The sequence below is a fragment of the Mytilus edulis genome, chromosome 6 (assembly GCF_963676685.1).
Source record: "Mytilus edulis chromosome 6, xbMytEdul2.2, whole genome shotgun sequence".
Classification (NCBI taxonomy): domain Eukaryota; kingdom Metazoa; phylum Mollusca; class Bivalvia; order Mytilida; family Mytilidae; genus Mytilus; species Mytilus edulis.
This window is the reverse complement of record NC_092349.1, coordinates 16,093,697-16,116,382: the sequence shown is the minus strand read 5'-3', so window position 1 is coordinate 16,116,382 and position 22,686 is coordinate 16,093,697.

Below are 22,686 nucleotides of genomic sequence, written 5' to 3'. Positions count from 1 at the left end.
ATCACAGGGTTGACGCTACTAAATTGTCAAATTGTTACCTATTGTAGTATTTTAATCAGTAAGACTTTCTAAGATAACAATACGAATACTAAAAATCTGTGACTAAAAATAAGGCGTATAGGTACAGTTTTCAATTTGTTAGCGGTCATGACGTCAAACAGCGAATCAAAGAATTCAACTTTATTTATAACTCATATAGGACAATGCTGTTGATTAAAAAATACTCCATTCCAGGAGCTTTTGTTTTCTAAATAATTAATATTACCAATAATTGATAAGTTCCAGTTCGACGGGTTCAAACAGAAAGATTTGATAGTGCTCAGAGAAAACTGTGTATCTTATAATCGGCATTACTTTACCAGATGACAATACAATACTAAAATAAGGCTTACGCAAAATTATATACTTTAATTCAGTCACGGACCCGCGATATCACGAGTGTGTTCTAGTATTAATAATTTTGTATTATCGCTATTTTACAAAATTTCCCTTTCAACTGATAATATTCGTTTCTCAGCGGAATTGAGTGATACAAAAAATTATCGCTAGAAACTCAGGACGCACGTGCTTGTTGTCAATGAAATTAACAATTTCGTCATAGGTAAAATAGCGATAAACAGGATATCATATGTCATCTCAACTCGATTGCTTTTCTCACTTTCGATGTAATGGCCCGAGCGAGAAAATCAGTTGCGTTGATTACCAACGAAAATCTATAATTATTCAATAATAATTTTAAACAAACTCACATGTTTCACCTAACCATGTTCTTTAAATTTTACTGTATTGATTTCTGAGGCAAAGAAGCTATAAAATGCCCGGTGTTTACATTTGATGCTGGAAGCAAACATATGACCTCACCTTCTTTAGTTGCCAAAGACGATAACATAACTTCGGGGAATTTTTATTTAATGAAGTTTTACACCCAAAAAGTAATTGAAATTGACTGATTTGTTTATTTTGTTTTAGAAGCAAGATAACTATTATGTGTTTGCATCTTGGCCAACGTAGACCGTGAGCTTTCTGTCACAAATTGAGTATACCTGGTAGTATAAATAAGTTGGGCGTAACGTGGAACAACCGGATTTCTGTATGTGTGTGCTTTTGTTTAAAGTAGATATTGATACGTATATTAAATATACTATCATTGCATATAAAACATGAAATGAAATAACCTGTAAAAGTGTCTTGTAGTGACAATTTTTTTTTTACATATTGCGATAATTTATTTATATGTGTACGTTTGTACTTAGCAATACCTTGGAGAAATATAAATACATCTATGCACTTGATTACACGATACTGAACAAAATTACATCATAGGTAAATAATTTCAAATATTCTTAAATACAAAGTCCATGTGGAGATACACTAAACGCTGGCCCGTTTCAAAATAAAAGAGAAAAAAACTTTCACATGGTACATGTTTTCTTTAGAATTTCTCAAAACGGAATGTTCATTTGAAGAAATAGAGTTTAATCCGTTCGACTCTCATAATGTATAATGTTTGGAATAAAACTTAATTATTTTTATAAGAAATGACGCAATATATTTGTATATGTGACCTGACAATTTATATCAATGTATCATCAACGATCTCTACCAATATATACAAAGTGATATCATATAATTTATTTTACCTCCTATAGATTTATAGCGTTATAGTTGGTTAAAGGACTATGTATATTTGATATAGGGTTAATTGCCATACATGGTTATTTACCATATGGGGTTAGTAAGGAGTTACTTCCCTTTCAAAACAAAAACAGAAATCTGAAAGGATTCAACAGACGAAGAAATTGATACATGTAATGAACGATTGAAAGAAATTCATAAAATAAATCTAAAGCTTAAGAGTTGTTATTGTTGGCATTTGTTTTCTGTAAAGAGAAAAGGAAGTAGAATCTTTATACTAAGTATTGAAGACTTGATCACTTTTATAGGCTGCTAGTCAAAATACCATATGTGAAGATATTCGGTAAGATACATTCGTTACACGTTGTGCTTCGCTCTCACCCCTTATGGAATTTACTAACCCCATGAATATAGTATTAAGTCACTAATACACCATGTAACTAATAATATAGGAAAAGTATGGATCAACGACAACCGACGAACTGGTTAATTAAAAATAACTATGTAATATGTACGAAATAGGAAATTTCATTGTTTGTGATAGGTTAAATAATTACCTTTGAATAAAGAGTACAACAGGATAGATTGAGAAAAAAATATGTTTATTATTTAATAGGAATGCATTTGTATCCACTGCCTTCTAATAAATGAAAAAAATAATAACAGATGTCATGGAAGTTGTATCACACTTTTACTTTTTTAATGGTTAAAATTTTGATAATATTACTTTTTATCTTTTTTCAATTATTACAAACTACTTTGTACTGTATCATCTTATTTAGTAGGTATTTTTTTTGGTCATTTTTTTACATAAGTACATGTGTTCTACTGATTGATGAAGGTGAAACGGTGCTCTGTATTTATTAAAATCGCTTTTCTGTGGTCGTTCTGTCGTCAGTTTTCCCATAGTCAATTATACTAGATATTCTTATTGTTATATACATTTCAGAAAAACAATGAAAACAAACAAGATTTATTAAATATTTGATGAACATTAATAAATCTCAATGCTTAGTAAATTTATTGAAATATCTACGATAAAAAAAGCCTTTATTGACGTGCTATTATTATTCTTAAATCATACATATTCTCCATATAAAATCATGAAATCAATTATTTCTATGGAAAGAGTTCCTTCCGTTTGAATCGACAATTTACTGTTTTTAATGTTTCGATAATTCATTTATGTACATGTACGTGCATTCTATTGAATAATTGTCGTAGTCAATCCATTAAGAAATACAAACATATAAAGTAACTTAGGAAATTGATGCAACGCCAACCATATATGTGTGTATATGACTATTGTATTGAAATACGTTATTTACATGGGAAAAAATAGAATGAGAACAGGATTCCTATTATTTGAAATGTTTTGTTCAAAGTCAGAAACGTGGCCGTTTTTATCCGTTTCTATGAATGTCAGTGTTTGTTTTCTAGCATTTCAGTATTTCTGTCATGTCATTCTTTTCGCCTTATAGTTCATATGTTACTCTAAACTTTGGTTTCTGACCCGGATTTGTTTTCGCACAATCGATTTATGACTATTGAACATCGGTTTACTAATGTTGCATTTATCGAGCTGTTAGAGATAAATATTCTGTGTATAAATAGTTTTAAACAAATGGAAGATATGTGAAACCTGGCTTCATAAGCAATTTAAATGTGTAGCAACTGACAATTGTTCCTACTAAATAGTATATGATATCGAGTATCATATCAATATATATATATATATACTTCAAACAGAACAAATGAACGGATAAACGACCAAAATAATCAACATGATAAATCAAACGTGTATAAATAGAATGTACGAAAGGGAATATATATTGTTAACGATAGGTTAAATCATTAACTTGTATATACTGTTTATACCATAAAATGTGTATGCTCATATATTTCTTGCACTACTATTACATGTATTACTATATTAATGAAAATGTTATAACTATACTTAATCCATAGATTTCTAAGTGCTTGTTCATAGAATGCTTATTATGCTTATTTATTTCACCTGCTTGCTTATTGTGCAACAAGATAAATATGTGTTGGTACTTGTAAATTCATGATAATAATAAATGATAAAAATAAATTATTAAAAAACTTTTAACTTACAAGAGGATATATCAAATATTTGTAGAGAAATCTGTTTCCTGTGTACTTATACACAAAGAGAAGAAACTGAAGCAGCCTTGCTTTATATTAGGGATGTCAATTCGGTGAAGATTTACCAATCGATTACTTGTTTGATTTACCGATCGATACTCGAGTACTCGCTCGGTAACACATTTACAAAATGGTTACATTTAATGCTGTTTTTTTTATGATCGTAAAACCCTTAACATTTGAACATAGGACTAGACGAATTTTATGCCATAATTAATTGTTATTGTAGCTAATTTACTTCATGTACTAATTATGTAAACTAGCAATAATCAAATCAAGTAATTAGTTAGTTTAGACAAATTATTATTACTCAGAGAACAGTATTTGAGAACTGTAAATAAACACATTATAATTATCAAAAAAGGATCGATGATTATAACTTACTTCTGCCTTTAATCATTTCATGAGGGTCAACACAAGGTGAAAAAAATTTCTTATCTAAGAATATATTGTCTTGTCAACTTAACGATAGATTTGTCAAATTTGTATATTAACTAACAGTCCTGGTGATGAAAATATATGTTCTGACGGTATACAGGTGGGGTAGTGATCGCTCTTGTTCATATACCCGAAACAGAATTTTGTTTCGGTGCTATCGAGCGATACTCGAGTACTCAAGTACTCGTTGACATCTCAACATTAAATGCTTAGCGGACATTAAACTTTAATCAAATGACGATTTTAACTAAGCATACATTTTAGTTTGTAATATCGAGTATCATATTAATATATCTCTCAAACATAAAGCCCCGTTCACAACAGATCGTACGATTTTTCTTTGTCGTGAAAGATCTATACACAGTCGTGCAAAATGTCAAAATAAAATCGAGTGGTCACATCAGCAACGACATGTCCATGATGATTCCCCGATGGGTACACGCAAAAAAAAGAGTTTGTAATTGTACTGTCGTGGGTTTGTCGCAAAATTCGTACGACAATCGTCAGTTTTGGGCTATTTTTCAGGTTTTCATGTCGTTACTGTCGTGCCACTGTCGAGGTGGGTCACACACGCGTTTGACTCCGTACCACTAGTATATAAAGAAGGTCCTATTTATTGCTTGCTCTTTGCCATTTGCTTTTAATTATTTTTTTAGTGTCATTATAAGCTCGGTACAAGAAAACGACGTTATTCGTATTAGTTAATGTTATAATTGTTCATTGAATTTAAACCAAGATGCTCCCGAAAAGAAGAAATAACAAAATAAAGGTGGTAGAAGTAAACACTGTCCCAGGCTAGGGGGACGGTTGGGATTCCACTAACATGTTCAACCCCGTCACATTATGTATGTTTGTACCTGTTCCAAGTCAGGAGCCTGTAATTCAGGGGTTGTTGTTTGTTTATGTGTTACATATTTGTTTTTCGTCATTTTTTATATAAATAAGGCCGTTATTTTTCTCGTTTGAATCGTTTTACATTGTCATTTTGGGGCTTTTAACAGCTGACTATGCGGTTGGGGCTTTGCTCATTGTTGAAGGCCGTACGATGACCTATAGTTGTTAATTTCTGTGTCATTTTGGTCTCTTGTGGTAGGTTGTCTCATTGGATATCATACCACATCTTCTTTTTTATATGTGGAAATGTTGACCAGACGGAGGACCCCCTACCACAAGCTGAAATACTTAGTATATGACGATTCGGACACTTTCAAACATTCATCTCCAACGAATTGTGTTCTTCTAAATAAAACGAAAATATGTTGCAACATACCACTGTCGTACGACAGACAATCAATCATGTGCGAGCATCGTACGAAATTTGGTATTTGTGAGACAATCGTGCGACTGTATCACGAGTGTCTTGCGACAGTCGTGAGAGTGCCATACGAGAGTCGTCCGATTGTTTGATTTTAATGGTTTACCTACGACAATGTGTTTATCGCACGACAGTCGCACGACTGTGGTTATACACCCTTACGAAAGTCACAAGACAGTTACACGACAATAATTCGTAGAGCAAAAAAAGTTCATCTCCAATTTTCGTCCCATGACACACGACAACGCCACGATGCTCAAAATATAGTGCGACTGTCGTAAGACGATCACAGATGACCAGCAGTTTGACCAATTTCATTCATGGCGCTGCATAGATGTGTCGTGGGTTTGTTGTGGCCAGGGCTTTAACAAATAAACGGATAAACGACATAAGTATCAACACCCCGCCGCATTTTTGCGCCTGTCCCAAGTCAGGAGCGTCTGGCCTTTGTTAGTCTTGTATTTTTTTAATTTTAGTTTCTTGTGTACAATTCGGAAATTTGTTTGGCGTTCATTATCACTGAACTGGTATATATTTGTTTAGGGGCCAGCTGAAGGACGCCTCCGGGTGCGGGAATGTCTCGCTACATTGAAGACCTGTTGGTGACCTTCTGCTGTTGTTTTTTCTATGGTCGGGTTGTTGTCTCTTTGACACATTCCTCATTTCCATTCTCAATGTTATGATAAATGAAACGTGAATAAATAGAACGTACATTGTGTATAATTAGTTTTAAACAAAGGGAAGGAAATCAGGCTGCGTGGCTTCATATATGACTAGAAATTGATATTGTATCAAAACATGAATTAATAAAGCGTACTAAAGGGAATTCATATTGTTAATGATAGGTCAAGCTATTTTAAAATTTTGATAGAAAATGCAATAGGATCTATTTTGAGAAATCTGCTTCATATTGAATATGAATACGTTATTATCTACTGCCAGCTAATAAATGTAAATCCAAATTAGAATGAAACAGTTATCTTGACATTTGATATCCTCAAGGGATTAGATAAAATATCATTGTTTGATTTCAATTTGAAGATCTATAGACACATACATTTAGTTGTATAATAGCTAGTAATATTTCATATTTAGAAATAAAGACATGAGTGGCAATGGCATAACTGCAAGTTAGATGATTTACGAACAAAACACCCGGATGTAATCACATATTCGTTTACTATTCGGCATTCAACAAGGACCAAAGCCAATATCGTGTAATAAGTTGTTATATTTCCAGTTATGACACAATTTGTCATTAGTAAGAATTTTATTCATCCTTGTATAATTCTTTTCTTAATATAGCTCTTTATTTGTTAAATTCGTTTAACATCTTTTTGGCTTTCATTTTTGCTTTCACGTATTAAGTGTTCTTGGTGAATGTGAATCGTCTAACGCATAACATCTATGAGGTGTTTTTTTCTCCTCAAGAGTACTGAAAACCAAAAATTCTAACATTAGGCTTCGTCACATATGTAATAGGCTATCCTTGTCTTGATGAAAATATTGAATTAATATAAACTTATCTACAAATCATCAGATTAAAAACCGGGGAAAAATTCTTTTGTGTAGAGTTATATATTACTACCATACGACAATGGCAATTGAAGCGTTAAAAAGCTTGGACAAATTATTTCCCAGCAATGCATTGTATTTATTTGTACTCATTCGAAAATCCCCAAAACGTGTAATATTTTTTACACATTGCACAAATATATCCTTTGTGGTTTTAATTGTAATTTGAGTTGTTGTATTTTTTTTCAAATGCCTGTTATTGTTGTTTATTTATATCAAATAAGCACGACTTACTTTTGTTCAAACTTTTTTGTCATTTAATACGAAAATTGCTATAATATTTTCCTTCTTAGATGATAAAATGTTGATCATCACTTTCGGGAAAGTATTCCTGTGGTTTTTTCTTCTTTTGATATTGATATTTTTTAATAAAAAAGTAGGAAACTGGTTACTAAAAAAAAACACCAATTATTGAATTTTTCCATTTATATATTTATCGTTCGACTCATATGAATCCAACATTGATTCTCAATATGTTTCTGAAACTATTTTATTGTATCTTCAATTGCAGAATTTGTTGCGTTATTTATATATTTTGTTTTTGTTAAGGTTTTTTAAATCATTTCTTTTATACTATAGCTTATCTAGTCTCCTGTGTGTGTTGACCTTTTGTAATAACCATATGATTGTCCATCAGGTCGGTTTTGTTTGTCGAAAAATTTGAAGTTTTTGATTTAACGACTATGTAAAGGAGTTATTGCTTTTTACGATTATTATCATTCATGTTTTTTATGTCCTCCTTTTATAATTATTTTGAACAATACATAGGGAAATCTATCAAATTTTACACAATATCAAGGGAGAAGAGATGCATGTATACACAAAACATCGCAAGTCCAAACTGACCATTTCACTTCTTATAGAAGTTATTGACCTTCGTCGACGTTGACATACTTTTTGACTGTTATGTTTCCGACAATCTTTGAGAGGTTAAGCTAGCTTTTAAACCAGGTTCAATCCACCAATTCTACATAAGAAAATGTCTGTACCGAGTCAGGAATATGACAGTTTTATCCATTCGTTTGATGTGTTTGAACTTTGATTTTGCCATTTGATTGGGGACTTTCCTTTTTGAATTTTCCGTGGAGTTCAGTATTTTTGTGATTTTACTTTTTTCATATGGAAAATTTCCATATGGTAATAATTACAAAAATATGACATGGTCAAATAAATGAGTAAAGCGGTTATGACACTAAAAAGCTATTTTTATAAAACTAAGATATGACTATCAAGTTAACCAAACCTTTTCATATGGAATAAACCTTGAATGAAAAAAATGATTAAAATAAAATTAAATGGCCGGATAAGTCAGTTCCCTCCCGTTAGTAGATACGATTATTTCCATATGTTTAATGTTTGGCTAATGTATTGGAAACCAAAAACAGATCGAAACTACAAAAGAGGGACGAAAGATACTAGGAAGAGAGTCATACTCATAGATAAACTGACAACTAATAGTACAGAAGACACAACATAGAAAACTAAAGACTAAGCCAAACGAACCCAACCAAAAACTGGGGGTGATCTCGGGTGCTCCGGAAGGGTTCAAAACATTAAGTTTACAAATGAGTCAGAATATATTCGAAATAGTCGCGTTATTTGTGTCATCGCCCTGAAATGACGCTGTTTAATCTTTTCTGTTGGTCTTTTTTTTTTTAATCATTATAGAATAAAGAGAGATAATTCCAATTAAAAAACGATCAGGAAATTAACATTTATTGATTACTATGATGAGATAAATCGACAGTCGAGTCTATAGACGAGTCATTGACCTCAAATGACGAACTTTACAATTTGTTTGTTGTTTTCAGTAATTATTATCAAAATTATAAAAAGGTGTAATAAACTTATAAAAAAAAAGCATGGAATAAATGAAGATTGTTAAATATTCTTTTTAGACTGTGATAATAGATTAGGCCAATCTGTAGAGTACAAAGGCAAACTTAATTGACAGTAAGATCGACAAATTACGACAGCAGTAGTCTTCCAATGTTCAAATTGATGAATTGGTTCAGAAACCACATCAAGTTAAAAAAGGAAATCTTAGAATATCGAACGGACAATATAAAGAGCTAGACCAAATGTGTTCTCTGGGTACTCGTCTCCTGCTATGCTTATCCAAATATTACTGAAAAAAAAACCAATTTGTCAAATCATTGATCACGTTTTTATACTGGCATCTAAAATCTGAGAAAGCATAATACTCAATAGTGACCTTCAGATAGATACAAATCATATCGGTTAAAAAAATTGAGTAGGTGACCTATAACTTATATTATGTCAATATAATTGTTCTTCCTCGTTACTCTTATACTTGTGTAAGGAGTATTTCCCTTCAGATGCAGAAAGTTCTAATTAATCATGCACAACTATGTATTAACTTTTAAAAAATCTCGACGCAATACTATGGATCAAAGGGTATGTTATGGCTGAGAAATGAGAATATGACAAGCTTAAATACAATGCATAGTTTTATTGACTAGCGGTTTCTGTATTTGCCCTGGTATAAAATTACCGAATTCAAAGTCAACTTTAAACCGTATAATCAACAGAACAAGTGAAAAGCAAACTACAATAATACTGGCTTGGTAAAGACATTTTTCCGAAAAAAACGTGTTGGCTTAATAAAATTTGTTTGTATATCTAGCTAGCTAAACCTACCACTTGAATACCAGTTGTTTAAAGTTCTGTCATTTTTTAAAACAAATTGGAGAGCAACACAAAACAGACATACCTTATCCCGCCAAATTGAGTATGTGACTGTCCCTTGTCATGAGCTCGTTATTCGGTTGTTCTTGATTGTTGCTATATATCATATTTGTTCAGTTTTGTGTACATAGATAAGGCCGTAAATTATATCGTGTGAGTTGTTATACATTTCTTTAAGGGACCTTTCAAAGCCGGCTATGCGGTGTGTTTTTTTTTCTCATTGTTGAAAGCCGTAAAGTGACTTATAACTTTAAAGTTCTGTGCAATTTTGGTTTGTTGTCGATGTTTTTCATTGACAAGCATGCCACATATGTTTTTAGTTTAATGTGACCATAATTGAGATCCAGCAGCCACAGCCGAACACGTGTGACTAAACAAATCCTACAAATATACGATTTAGTCATTACAAGTACACCAAAAAAAAAGAGCCGAGAGCTAAAAAAGCTCATCGAAAATCTATACCAGGATCAATATATCGTTTGCGATCTGGTAATTGATCGACGGAAATGAACCAAAAAAAATCTTAATCTCAAGTTCAACTCGGGAAAAGCTTTGTAATGTTTCCGTTAAGAAATGTAAATAAAGCGGAACATATTTTGATAATTAGTTTTTTTTTTAAGAATTTTGAAACATACGAAATACGTATGGAATACAACATAACACAACCTAAATTGTTTTGGGCTAAAAAGATAAAACAACCGGAGGTGAATGTCATGCATAGGCCATGGGATTGACGGAAAACTTGTTTAAACATCTGGAAGGCAAAGCTATCAGTATTGTATCAGTACAGCTGGTTAATCAACAAACGACCTGTTCTGAATTTTTCAGTTAATAATATTTATTATTATTTTACTTATGACTGTGATGTTAATGGTTAAGGGAATATATTGTTTTTATTCTGATTTGTTCATACCTAAAGATAAGCTATTGTTTTTTAAGGATAAAGTGTTTTTGCTTCAACATCGTCAAAAGGTTTCATTTTCTTGATTTTGCATCTTTTTAGAAACAAAATTTTCCATGTTACTCTTCTTTGGTCCTTTTAACTTGGATTCGAACGTCACTGATGAGTCTTTTGTAGACTAAACGCGCCTCTGGCGTATATACAAAATTTAGTACTAGTATCTATGATGAGTTTATTTACGTGATCTAGAATTTATTGTTTCGATTCAAAAAAGTATACATGACGTCATAAGATTTCGGAATTAATCTCTTCTGGGGAAAAGCCATAAAAGTGTTCCAAAAATCTTGAGGATTTTTCTTGACTCCTCAAGATAGTGTTATCGCAATTTAGTATGATTGAAGGTGAAAAACTTTATTTCGTTTGAAAAACCATTAATTATCTATATAATTATTATTCTGTGGCCGTCTTATTAATGGCATTGAAACGCCATATAGTGCAATTTTCAATTTTATCAAGGACTAAAACGTCAAAATCGTCAATATCAAAATTGACCTTCTTTTTTCATCAGTATCATTACATTAAATTTTAAAAAGCATTGCTCAAAAAGTTTGTAATTTGTTGCACTGCAGGTATTGGCAGCTCACGCCGCCGATGGTCGCTATACTTAACTATTTAAATAACCTGATTTTCCCTGTGGAAAACTTGTAAATAGAAAATCAATTATAATTTCCATAGGACAATGCGAATGCCTTATTAGGACTATAAATTTATATTATTCGAAATGTAAGGTAAAATGTTTCGTTCACCGGTTTTCAAAAGCGTCACTTGTGGGTCTTTTGTAGACTAACCGCTCGTCTGGCGCAAGTGCCAAATTTCAATCCTGGTATCTATAATGAGTTCATTTTATTAAGTTTGTTTAAAAATAAAATGAACCAAATAGCGTTTTTATAATTTCCAAACGATATTCTGTTTAATAATTTTAAAATTCAATTTTAGACTTCACTAGTTTCCAAAAAAATCACCATTATGTTATACATCACAATGATCATATTCGTCCTCGATATCAGATGACATACCACGATAGACAAAACCTTGTTGGTTTCCTGTTGTCAGATGTTCAACATTATGTAAACGGGGCCAACTGTTTAATAATCCAGGCTGAAGACTAACAGTTTTTTCAACTGCACTTAATTCTCCGAAGTGTCTCTTTATTCGGAGAAAATCTATTTTTGACGGTGTAAAAGTTGTTTGTGCCAATGATAATATAGATGGATTGTTGTTGTCAGACTCTTCTTCGATCTGCTTGAGAATTAGCTTGTTCTTTGCATTTTTTAGTAGAATTTCATCCTTGTAGGCATCTTTTACTTTATTTATAATTTCTACAAGTTTTGCTGCGTGAATATCCACTGCGTTCAACTGTTCCTCCAATTGTACCTTCCATACTTCTGAATATATTTGAATATGTTGTTCGAGTATTTCATTACTAAGTATAACGTTGTTTGTTCTTGGAATGGTTTTTAAGGCATGCTTTGCATGTACTGATTCCACACATTGATCGCAAATGAATTGACTACATTCTGTGCATAGGAATGTAGTTTCTTTGTGATGGAACGAACAAAACACGTGCTCTGTATTTTTTTCTGAGATTGTATACTGCCTTCCTGACATGGTTCGAACTTCAGCTTGTCTATTGAACAAATAAATAAATTACATAAATTAAGTAATTTCATAACTTACAGGATACTTACCTTTGCCATTTCGTAACTAAAAATCAAATTTTTCGAAACATTTTCCATTTTTACTTATTGAGACGTCCGGTCCATATGGTTAAAAACATGTTTACTATTTAGTATTATATATTTGCACACATTTGAAAGTATGTACCAGCAACGATATTTGATATTCTGTATTACATAGGTTTGAACTTTTGAGTTAACCATTTTATTAGGGACTTGCCGTTTTGAATTTCTTTGGAGGTCAGTATTTTTGTGATATTAATTTTATTATTTAAAAGATTCTGCAAAGGGCATAACAAATAGCTTTAAAATGTTTTTGTTTTTATTTATTTTGTGTCTTAGTAAGCATATATAAACTTTTTGGAGTAAGCATAAACATTTTGAGATAATTCTTAAAATAACATATTGTAACAAAGTTATGAAAACAATGCCCCCAGCAGTAGACATATAATTGGTTTAACTATGTTCACACATTGTACTTATTTTTGCGATGTTTTTATTTTCACGATTTTCGCGTTTGGTTTGTTATCGCAAAAATAAATTCACGCGAAACTAAATCCAACTTTTTAACTGAAAACTTACTGTTCATTTATGCATAATAACTTGACCTTACATCGATGACATGACATGTTTACAACCCTGTTAATCCGATTAATTAACAAACTAGACTAATATCAACGGGTGAGAAGTCAAATAAAATTGAGAATGGAAATGGGAAATGTGCCAAAGAGACAACAACCCGACCATAGAAAAAACAACAGCAGAAGGTCACCAACAGGTCTTCAATGCAGCGAGAAATTCCCGCACCCGGAGGCGTCCTTCAGCTGGCCCCTAAACAAATATATACTAGTTCAGTGATAATGAACGCCATACTAATTTCCAAATTGTACACAAGAAACTAAAATTAAAATAATACAAGACTAACAAAGGCCAGAGGCTCCTGACTTGAGACAGGCGCAAAAATGCGCAAAAAAAAAACCCAATTAAAGATCAAAGAAACAGTAATGACACGAGATTACCTTGAACATATATGACTTTCTATTGTTGTTGTTGTCGATTGATTCACAAACATGTGTGTATAGTAGCAGACAATTTTTTTGAAAGCTTTACTGTAATCATTTGATAACCAACAAACATGTAATTATAAATAAATTTTATGAAAAAAAAACACAAACAAATACACACGAAGATTGTTTACAAATAACCAAAGTCACTACAATTTGTCATTTACCTGCAATACCTGTCTTAACCAAACCTCTTTTCAAACTGTCATCCTTTACATTCTGAAAAGCATGCACTAACCGCCAAGCGGGTACTTTAAATACAGTTCAGATTTACACACGAGGCAATAGTTATAACTATTAAACAATTCATTTTTTTTTATTTTTGAGACAAAAATCGAGACGATAAATACCCGCGAACTTGTTTGAAATATACAATTCGCAAAAATAAGTACCTGCGAAAAAAAGTACAACTACAGTAACTGTTTTAAAAAATTAAACCTTATTTGCATGAGGTAATCAATTCTAAAACTCTCTTTGGTTTTGTTAGTTTGATACAATACAAACAACCTTTTTTGCAAGATGATTGTCCATCTTATACATATCTATTAAATGAAACGAGAAGTGGCATTGATATTAATTTTCAATAAGGAACACAATGGCATTGATAAAAATCTTCAAAAAGGTACGCAATGACATATATGTACATATAAATCTACCATAAAGTACGACATTGAAGTTTACTTAAAAATGGCCAGGAAACAAATTGATATGTGCCAGGATACGAAATGGACGGTATGAAAGGGAAAGTTAAAAAAAATACTTAAAAAAAAAATTGGAGCGGTGTTTGTGCTAATAATTATACTTTAGAGTGTGATGCTCTTGTGTAAGGAAGGGTGGTACACTTTGTTAAATAATTGAAAACTAGCATTTTTTTATTACATTAATCGTGTTGCTTGTTTTACATTCGAGTGCAATTTTTCCATGTTTTCATATAGTGTGTTTGTAAAAAGATCATATGTAATGTGTAACTTATATAAAATGATAATTCTTTTTAACTTTTCATCACTTTAAGAGATACTTTTATGGACAGAAGACACAGGGGAAACAACAACAAAAAAAATCCCTACACACTTTATATCACTATTTTATTCGCAGCCTGTAAAAAAATGTTTTGTAACAATATAATCAGTATAGCAAGACTGAACTATTTTTAGAGCTTGTCTATGAGAAAACTTAAAAATTAAAATTGTAAAAAATCTCGATTAAAAACAATGAGCAATAACTACATTGATTAAAATACAAAATAATAATTGGTCATAGTTACCATTTCATTACGTCTTTGTCCACACAGCACCTCCAGTAGAGAAAATCAATTATACGTATAGTTATATATAAAGTCTTATGATGCGGAAACGTATTTCATGTATTGTTCTACTTCCGAATCGAAATAACTTCGATAAACATAGAGCTACACATACAGGAAGGATGATCTAAATCTAGTTTCGGTTTATAAATCAATAACTAGATTGATATTATGGTGGGAAGTAACCATCACAAATTGTTGACTCTTGACCCCTGTATATTATTCAAGTCACGTTTATATGTAGTAATAATGTAAATATATGTTGACGATTATGCAATAAACGTGATGAGGGTTCATTTTTTACTTTGGGTGCGTTTTTTAATGCATTTAAAAAGATGCCGTTTTGCATGGTATTTTTTTATAATTATTGACATTGTTTTGTTCTAACTTTGATCCTTTTTAATTACTATATTTCTTGAACACCATCATCAAACAATGTTCAGTGTGTTTTGCTTTTTATTTTGGTTATAATTAGTAATCAGAACTGCTTTGGTTGTCTCATATGGTTTAATTTAATTTTGTGACGCTGTATGAACTATTGAATGCACTTAAAACAAATTGCCGTTATGCATGATAGTAATGATCTTCTTTTCTAAAATCATTAGATTTGTTTTTGTTCTAACTTCGATACTTCTTACTTACAATATTGAACGAATCTATCCCATTAAAACTTCACGACAAGAAAGAGATGATTTAAATTTTACGGACGCCATCACGAGATGGTTGACCGTTATGGAATAACCGTTTCACAGATGATATCGGATATGTTCCTTATGTCGTAACTGCAATACCCTATCTCTTTTCACGAATGTGATATACCGAATTAGACTATTTACCGGATTTGTAATATCATAAGCAACACGACGGGAGCCACATGTGGAGCAGGATCTGCTTTCCCTTCCGAAGCACCTGATATCACCCCAAGTTTTTGGTGGGGTTCGTCTTGTTTAGTCTTAAGTTTTCTATGTTGTGTCGTCTGTACTGTTATTTGTCTGTTTGTCTTTTTATTTTTAGCCATGGCGTGCTCAGTTTATTTTCTATCTAAGAGTTTGACTCTCCCTCTGGCATCTTTCGTCCCTCTTTTTTAGATTATCAATGTTTATATATAGTAATATTCAGTAGTCAGAATTTGTGCGGTTGTCTCGTGGTGGCAAACCATCCTCGACTCGAGTTCGGATGTTGTAAATTGATACCTAACTGGTTTAAACCAAGAAATTGAAAACTGATACATCGTAGCTCAGTAAATGGCATCCAGGATTAAGACTATATACCTGTCGGCTCGAAGTCAGAATAATGTTTAATGGTGTTACATGTATGTAGACTGTTCCCTTGTGCACTTCCACGATGAAAAGCCGGTCGAGTCTGGTTGTTTTTTTACATATCAAAAGAAAAAATGAAAACGTAAATAGTAAAAAAAACAAAAAAAAATTGTGAGGAAAATTCAAAAGGGAAAGTCCATAATACAAAAGGCAGCTGATCACGACAATAACTATGTGATCCGCTTTGATACGATGTATAACAATAACGAATGGGGACTTGAAAAGTTTTAGGGCTATCTTGACGTGTTACTGTGGATTCATTTATTTTCGTATGTATCAATTTTCGTGGATTGAGGAAAACTTGCATCTTTATGGATATTTGATTTCGTGGTTTAGTAATCTCTGTATACAAATCCTATATGAAATTTTAAATTTGTTGAACAATTGGATTCGTGGTTCCAATTTGGTATACATACTAAGTCTAAATGTTTGATTATCGAATTTAATTATTTGAGAAATCGTATCGTTGCATTCATTATGTGAAAGTGTAGGTACTAACTTATATTGCCACACAAGTGCCATTATTTACTATAAACTTTGCGTAGTATTTATATCATGCATATTAAGTGAGACATGTTTAGAAATTACTATACTATACTTTGACCTATAGATGTTAATTTCTGTGTCTTTTTGGTCTCTTGTGGAGAGTTTTCAGATTGGCAATCATACCACATCTTCTTTTTAATAAACATAGGTTAAATTATTTTTTTATTCTAAAACATCTCGGTTTGACAATTTACAAATCAAATTAAGAAATTTCTTGTAAACAAAAAGTTTTTATGAATCGCAACGATCATTTTCTTCTTCAAAATCTGATGACATACCCTTATAGACAAAACATTTTCGCCCTTCTATAGACAGAATTTTTACTTGAAATAAACTTGGCCAGCTGAATCCTGGCTGCAGATTTGCATTTGTTTCGTTTACACACAGTTTACCAAACTCTCGCTTTATTCCCAGTAAATCTATTGCAGACGGAGTAAAATTTGTTTGTATCAACGATAATGTCTGTGGATTAATGTTGTCAGACTCGTTTTCGATCTCCTTAAAGCTTGATTTGTTCTGTGTATTTTTCCGAAGGATCTTCTCTTTGTATGAATCTCTTAATTTATTGATAATTTCTTCAAGTTTTGCTGCATGAAGATCTATAGCTTGTATTTGTTCCTCTAATTCAACCAGCCATACGTCTTTATATAAGTTAAATTGTTGCTGAAGTATTTCATGGTAAAGAATATTGTTATTTCTTTTTTAGATTGACTTTAATGCATGTCTTGTGTGTACTGATTCCACGCAACGATCACAAATAAATTGCCTACATTCTGTGCATAGAAATGTAGTTTCTTTGTTATGTAACGAACAAAACACGTGCTCTGTACTTCTTCCCGAGCCTGTTGATTGACTTCCTGACATGACTGGAACTTCAGAAGGTCTATTGAACAAATAACAAAAATAGACTACATTTAAACTAGCATTAATTCGCAATTTCCTATTTTGTTTACTTCGTGTTGAACATGTTGAACGTTTTTGATTGAGTATTTGTTACTACACAATGCATTTGAAATTTTTACGTAATATAGATTGATATTTTTATTATTTTTATACTTTTGTGACGGCACGCAAATTCGATACAATAAGAAATACATTCAAAATCAGTAAAGCTGAGCATTTAATGTTTTGCTCAGCCTGTTAATAAGTTATTCCAATGCAATGCTATCATTAAAATAAAGAGTGATCGTATTACAAGTTAGAAGTATATTTTTTTTCAAATAAGAAAACGAAATAGTAGTACTTCATATTTACCAGATTCTTACGTCTCCACTCACACAATATGTAAAATCAAGCAAATCAAATCAATGAAATGTGTTGTTATATTACATATAAAATGTAATGATAAGGAAACTTATTGTATGTATTGTCCTACTTCCGGATGGAAATGGCCCATAAAGTAGGAGGGAAGTGAACAATTAATCTATCATTCGTTATACATATTAAATCAAGTTTCGGTTTTATTAATAAACAATGAAATATAAGTAGCAAAATGAAAATTCACAAGTTGTTGACAATTGACTATTGATTCCTAAGTCAAGTGTTTACGTAATAAAGATGTCAAATATTGTTATATAATAAGCATGATGTGTTCAAATTCATGACGTGTTTGCACTCTTTTGAATCAATCAAAAACATATACCGGGGTGTTTTTGTTTTTGTTTTTTTTTTTTATTTAACAATATTTTGTTCAATGCAGAAGTTAGACTTGTTAGAGGAGTGAAAAATGTCCGTGTTATTTAAAAGTAAAATCACAAAAATACCGAACGCCGACGAAAATTCACAACGAAAAGTCCCTAATCAAATGGCGAAACTTAAAGCTCAAACACTTCAAACGAATGAACAACAATTGTTATATTCCTATTTGGTACAGGTATTTTCATATGTAGAAATTAAAATGGTGGATTTGCCCTTGTTGTATATCTAACTTAACCCCTCACTTGTATGACAGTCGCATAAAATTACAATGTAAGTAATCGGTTTTAAATTTACTGGGATTGATCCAAAGCGCTTTTCTGCATTTGGCGACATCCGGAACGCTCAAAGCTGGAAAATTTAAAGTTAAGTCAAAGCAAACTTTTGTATGCGAGCATGTACTTGGTGAATTCACTACACCTGCGGAGTTCAAACAGTTAGCTGCAAGGTACAGGAATCTACTGATGTTTGCCGTTTGTAATTAAAACCAAATAAAATATTGATTTTTACCGTTTCTTCAGTAATTCAATAATCATGATCGCTTGAGTTCCAATATGAGTGAACAGTAGGGGGATCATATACTTTTCAAGCTTAACTTCACATCCATTGGATATCTTATGATTCATACTTTAGTGAAGGATAGCATAATTTATGTTTTACTTGTAATTGGCTTTTAAGTGTTGACATGAATATTAATAATGTGGTCATTTTTATAAATTTCCTGTTTACAAAACTTTGAATTTTTCGAAAAAACTAAGGATTTTCTTATCCCAGGCATAGATTGCCTTAGCTGTATTTGGCACAACTTTTTGGAATTTTGGATCCTCAATGCTCTTCAACTTTGTACTTGTTTGGCTTATAAATATTTTGATATGAGCGTCACTGATGAGTCTTATGTAGACGAAACGCGCGTCTGGCGTACTAAATTATAATCCTGGTACCTTTGATAACTATTTACACCACTGGGTCGATGCCACTGCTGGTGGACGTTTCGTCCCCGAGGGTATCACCAGCCCAGTAGTCAATACTTAAGCGATTAAGTGTTGACATGAATATCAATAATGTGGTCATTTTTATAAATTTCCTGTTTACAAAACTTTGAATTTTTCGAAAAAACTAAGGATTTTCTTATCCCAGGCATAGATTACCTTAGCCGTATTTGGCACAACTTTTTGGAATTTTGGATCCTCAATGCTCTTCAACTTTGTACTTGTTTGGCTTATAAATATTTTGATATGAGCGTCACTGATGAGTCTTATGTAGACGAAACGCGCGTCTGGCGTACTAAATTATAATCCTGTTACCTTTGATAACTATTATGTTTTACTTGTAATTGGCTTTGACCTAGCTTTCAGTAAGTGAGGGTACTCTTATTTCTGTGCTTTATGTCTACTATAATTATTATATTTGTGTTTATGTGTCGTACCGAGTTTTTTTTATACTAAGTATGTAAATTGGTACAGATTTTTACGATCAACTCGTTACCGTCCGCTCTAAATAAATAGCCCATGATTTATGTATTGTGATTTAACATGAAGTGGGATATAACAAAGCTAAAACATCTGCATTTTTCTAACTGTTCCTTTTTGTATACATTTGTTCATTTTGTAGTTTTCTTTGTATTTATAAACTTTTATGATAATTAAACTTATTTTATGTGGAAAACGTAAGATCACAAAAATACTGATCTTGGAGGAAAATCAATTCGGAAAGTCCATAATCACATGGCAAAATCAAATAACAAAACGCATCAAAAGCGAATGGACAAGAACTGTCATAATTCCTGACTTGGTACAAGCATTTTCAAATTTTAAATTTTAAAATTTACATAGGCAATGTTAGCATGTAGGGTTAAAAAATCAAAAGTATGTAAGAATAAATATCAGAAATAGACCGAGATTGAAAATAGTCCAAAAGTTATATATAGAATTGATAAGAATCCACAAATAGTTTATTCCACTATCAGTCATCATCGTATAACAATTTTAAAAGGAACAATTTAACAGAAAACAAAAACATCTATCTACAAACACATTCATTAATTTGTCGTTTCTGACGTCTGAAAATTTTTATACGTCACATAAATTTGTCGTTCAATGTGCATACAATCAATTTTAAAATTTACATAGGCAATGTTAGCATAATCCTTCTTCCGAATATAAATAGCTTATATAGAAGGGGAAAGTGTATAATTAACTTATATTAACTTACATCATTGTAAATATAACGGAATTTGATGAGACAAAATGAGAGGTTTGGCGCTATAAAACCAGGTTTAATCCACCATTTTCTATATTTGAATACGCATTTACCAAGGAATATGACAGTTCTTGTCCATTCGTTTTTGATGTGTTTTGTCATTTGATTTTGTCATGTGATTATGGACTTTCCGATTAGATTTTCCTCTGAGTTCAGTATTTTTGTGATTTTACTTTTCGCAAGAGGCTTCCAACATTAGATCAATGAAGACATTGACAGAAGGATACATATTTACAAAATGTTTACAATTTTCCCTGTTAAAGGGTGAAGACCTGGAATATGGGAGACAACTCTTACACATGTATTGAAATCATTAGTGCGTTTTAACATAACAGTACATTAAACAGTGATCAAGCATTTATGTTATTTACATTTGGCTGTGAGAATGATGAAGACAGATCCAGTAAGCTGTACATGTTTGACACCACCAAATAGGCTCATCATATATACCAGGATTACAATTTGATATTAACGCCAGATGCGGTTTTCGTCTATAAAAGACTCATCAGTGGCGCTCGAATCAAAAATTGTTTAAAAGGCCAAATAAAGAACGAAGTTGAAGAGCATTGAGGACAAAAAATTCCTAACAGTTTTGCCAAATACACATTAAACTAAATAACTTTTTTTAATGATGTGGATAAAAAGGTAGAGAATTTCCATTCATACATGAAATGCTTAAAACATAACACCAATGAACTGCGACTGATGAGTTCTGGATCAACTTTACTGACTAAAGGACCCTGTGGCATCATTATAGCAAAAAAAAATTGGAAGTTTTGGAAATTCGATTTGGACATATGAATTAAATAATAAAATAATATAGTTTTATGGCTAAGTCATTGATACAGATTTTGAACTTACTGTTTGTGTTTTTTTTTTCCTATATAAAAGGCTATATTCTAGAAGATATTATCTGAACATCAATCCTAGTACAAGCTTATGCTTATATATATTCTACATTAACACAAAGATAGTACTTAGATAGCGACAGACTATCAAAACAATGAATTCAGATAGCGTCTGCTATTGATGACAGGGGCATTTTGTAGTCTAGGGAGAGAAACCAATAAATAGTAGTGATTAAAAATTATGTCAACTTGTCCCATTGTGTTACTCGTCCCATACTGAATATTAATGTTTTTCCTTATAAATTACATGTAATTACAATTATTATAGGGACAGTACTCCTTTGACTATTACACATGTAAAGAAGGAAAAGACAGTCTGTATGAGGTTTGGTAAGGGGGAAACGAATTTTGTGTTGAAAAATTTTGAAAATTTTAAACGGTCAAATTTGATAAAACGGATCTTAAAGATTAATAACCAATAAATGTGTGAACAATTTTATGCAGGAATTAAACGTCAAAATATTTTTTTGGCTAATTTTGAAAAAAATTGTTATCTGAGCTGGCCAGACTGTTCACTGTATCAATTATTAAAAACCGTATTTTTTTTACATTCATCCTATTTGTATTAACATGCTGTTTCAGATTTACTTTAAGATATGTTTCTTCTATGCAATTTAACAGTCAGGGGTATTTCTGATGACAACATGTGCAAAAATCTTTAAAAAAAACAGTCAAAAACACTAGTAGGCAAAAATCTTTAATGATTTTTGCCTACTAGTGTTTTCGACCGTTTTTGTAGGGTACCCCAAAACTGGTCATATTCAGTATACCCTAAATATAGAATGAAAAGTCAATTTCCTTAAGACTTTGGCACATGATGCATGGACCCCTACCTTTTCAATGATGTAAATATAAGAAAAATTAAACGAGAGGAAAATTTTGATCTCATTAAGGCCTACCCCCTTAATAAGTGATCATGTGTTCATATAGTAAAAATGTCAAAGGTTGATTATGTAATATCATTTGTTTAAAAATAATATAATGATCTGACTAGGAATAAGTCATTTACATTTTAGACTACATTTTGATCTAGTTTTTTGCGGCAAATGTTCAATATATTATATGTTATTCAAGGACTTTGTAATGTGCAGTGAAAGAAACTTATCGTTTATGT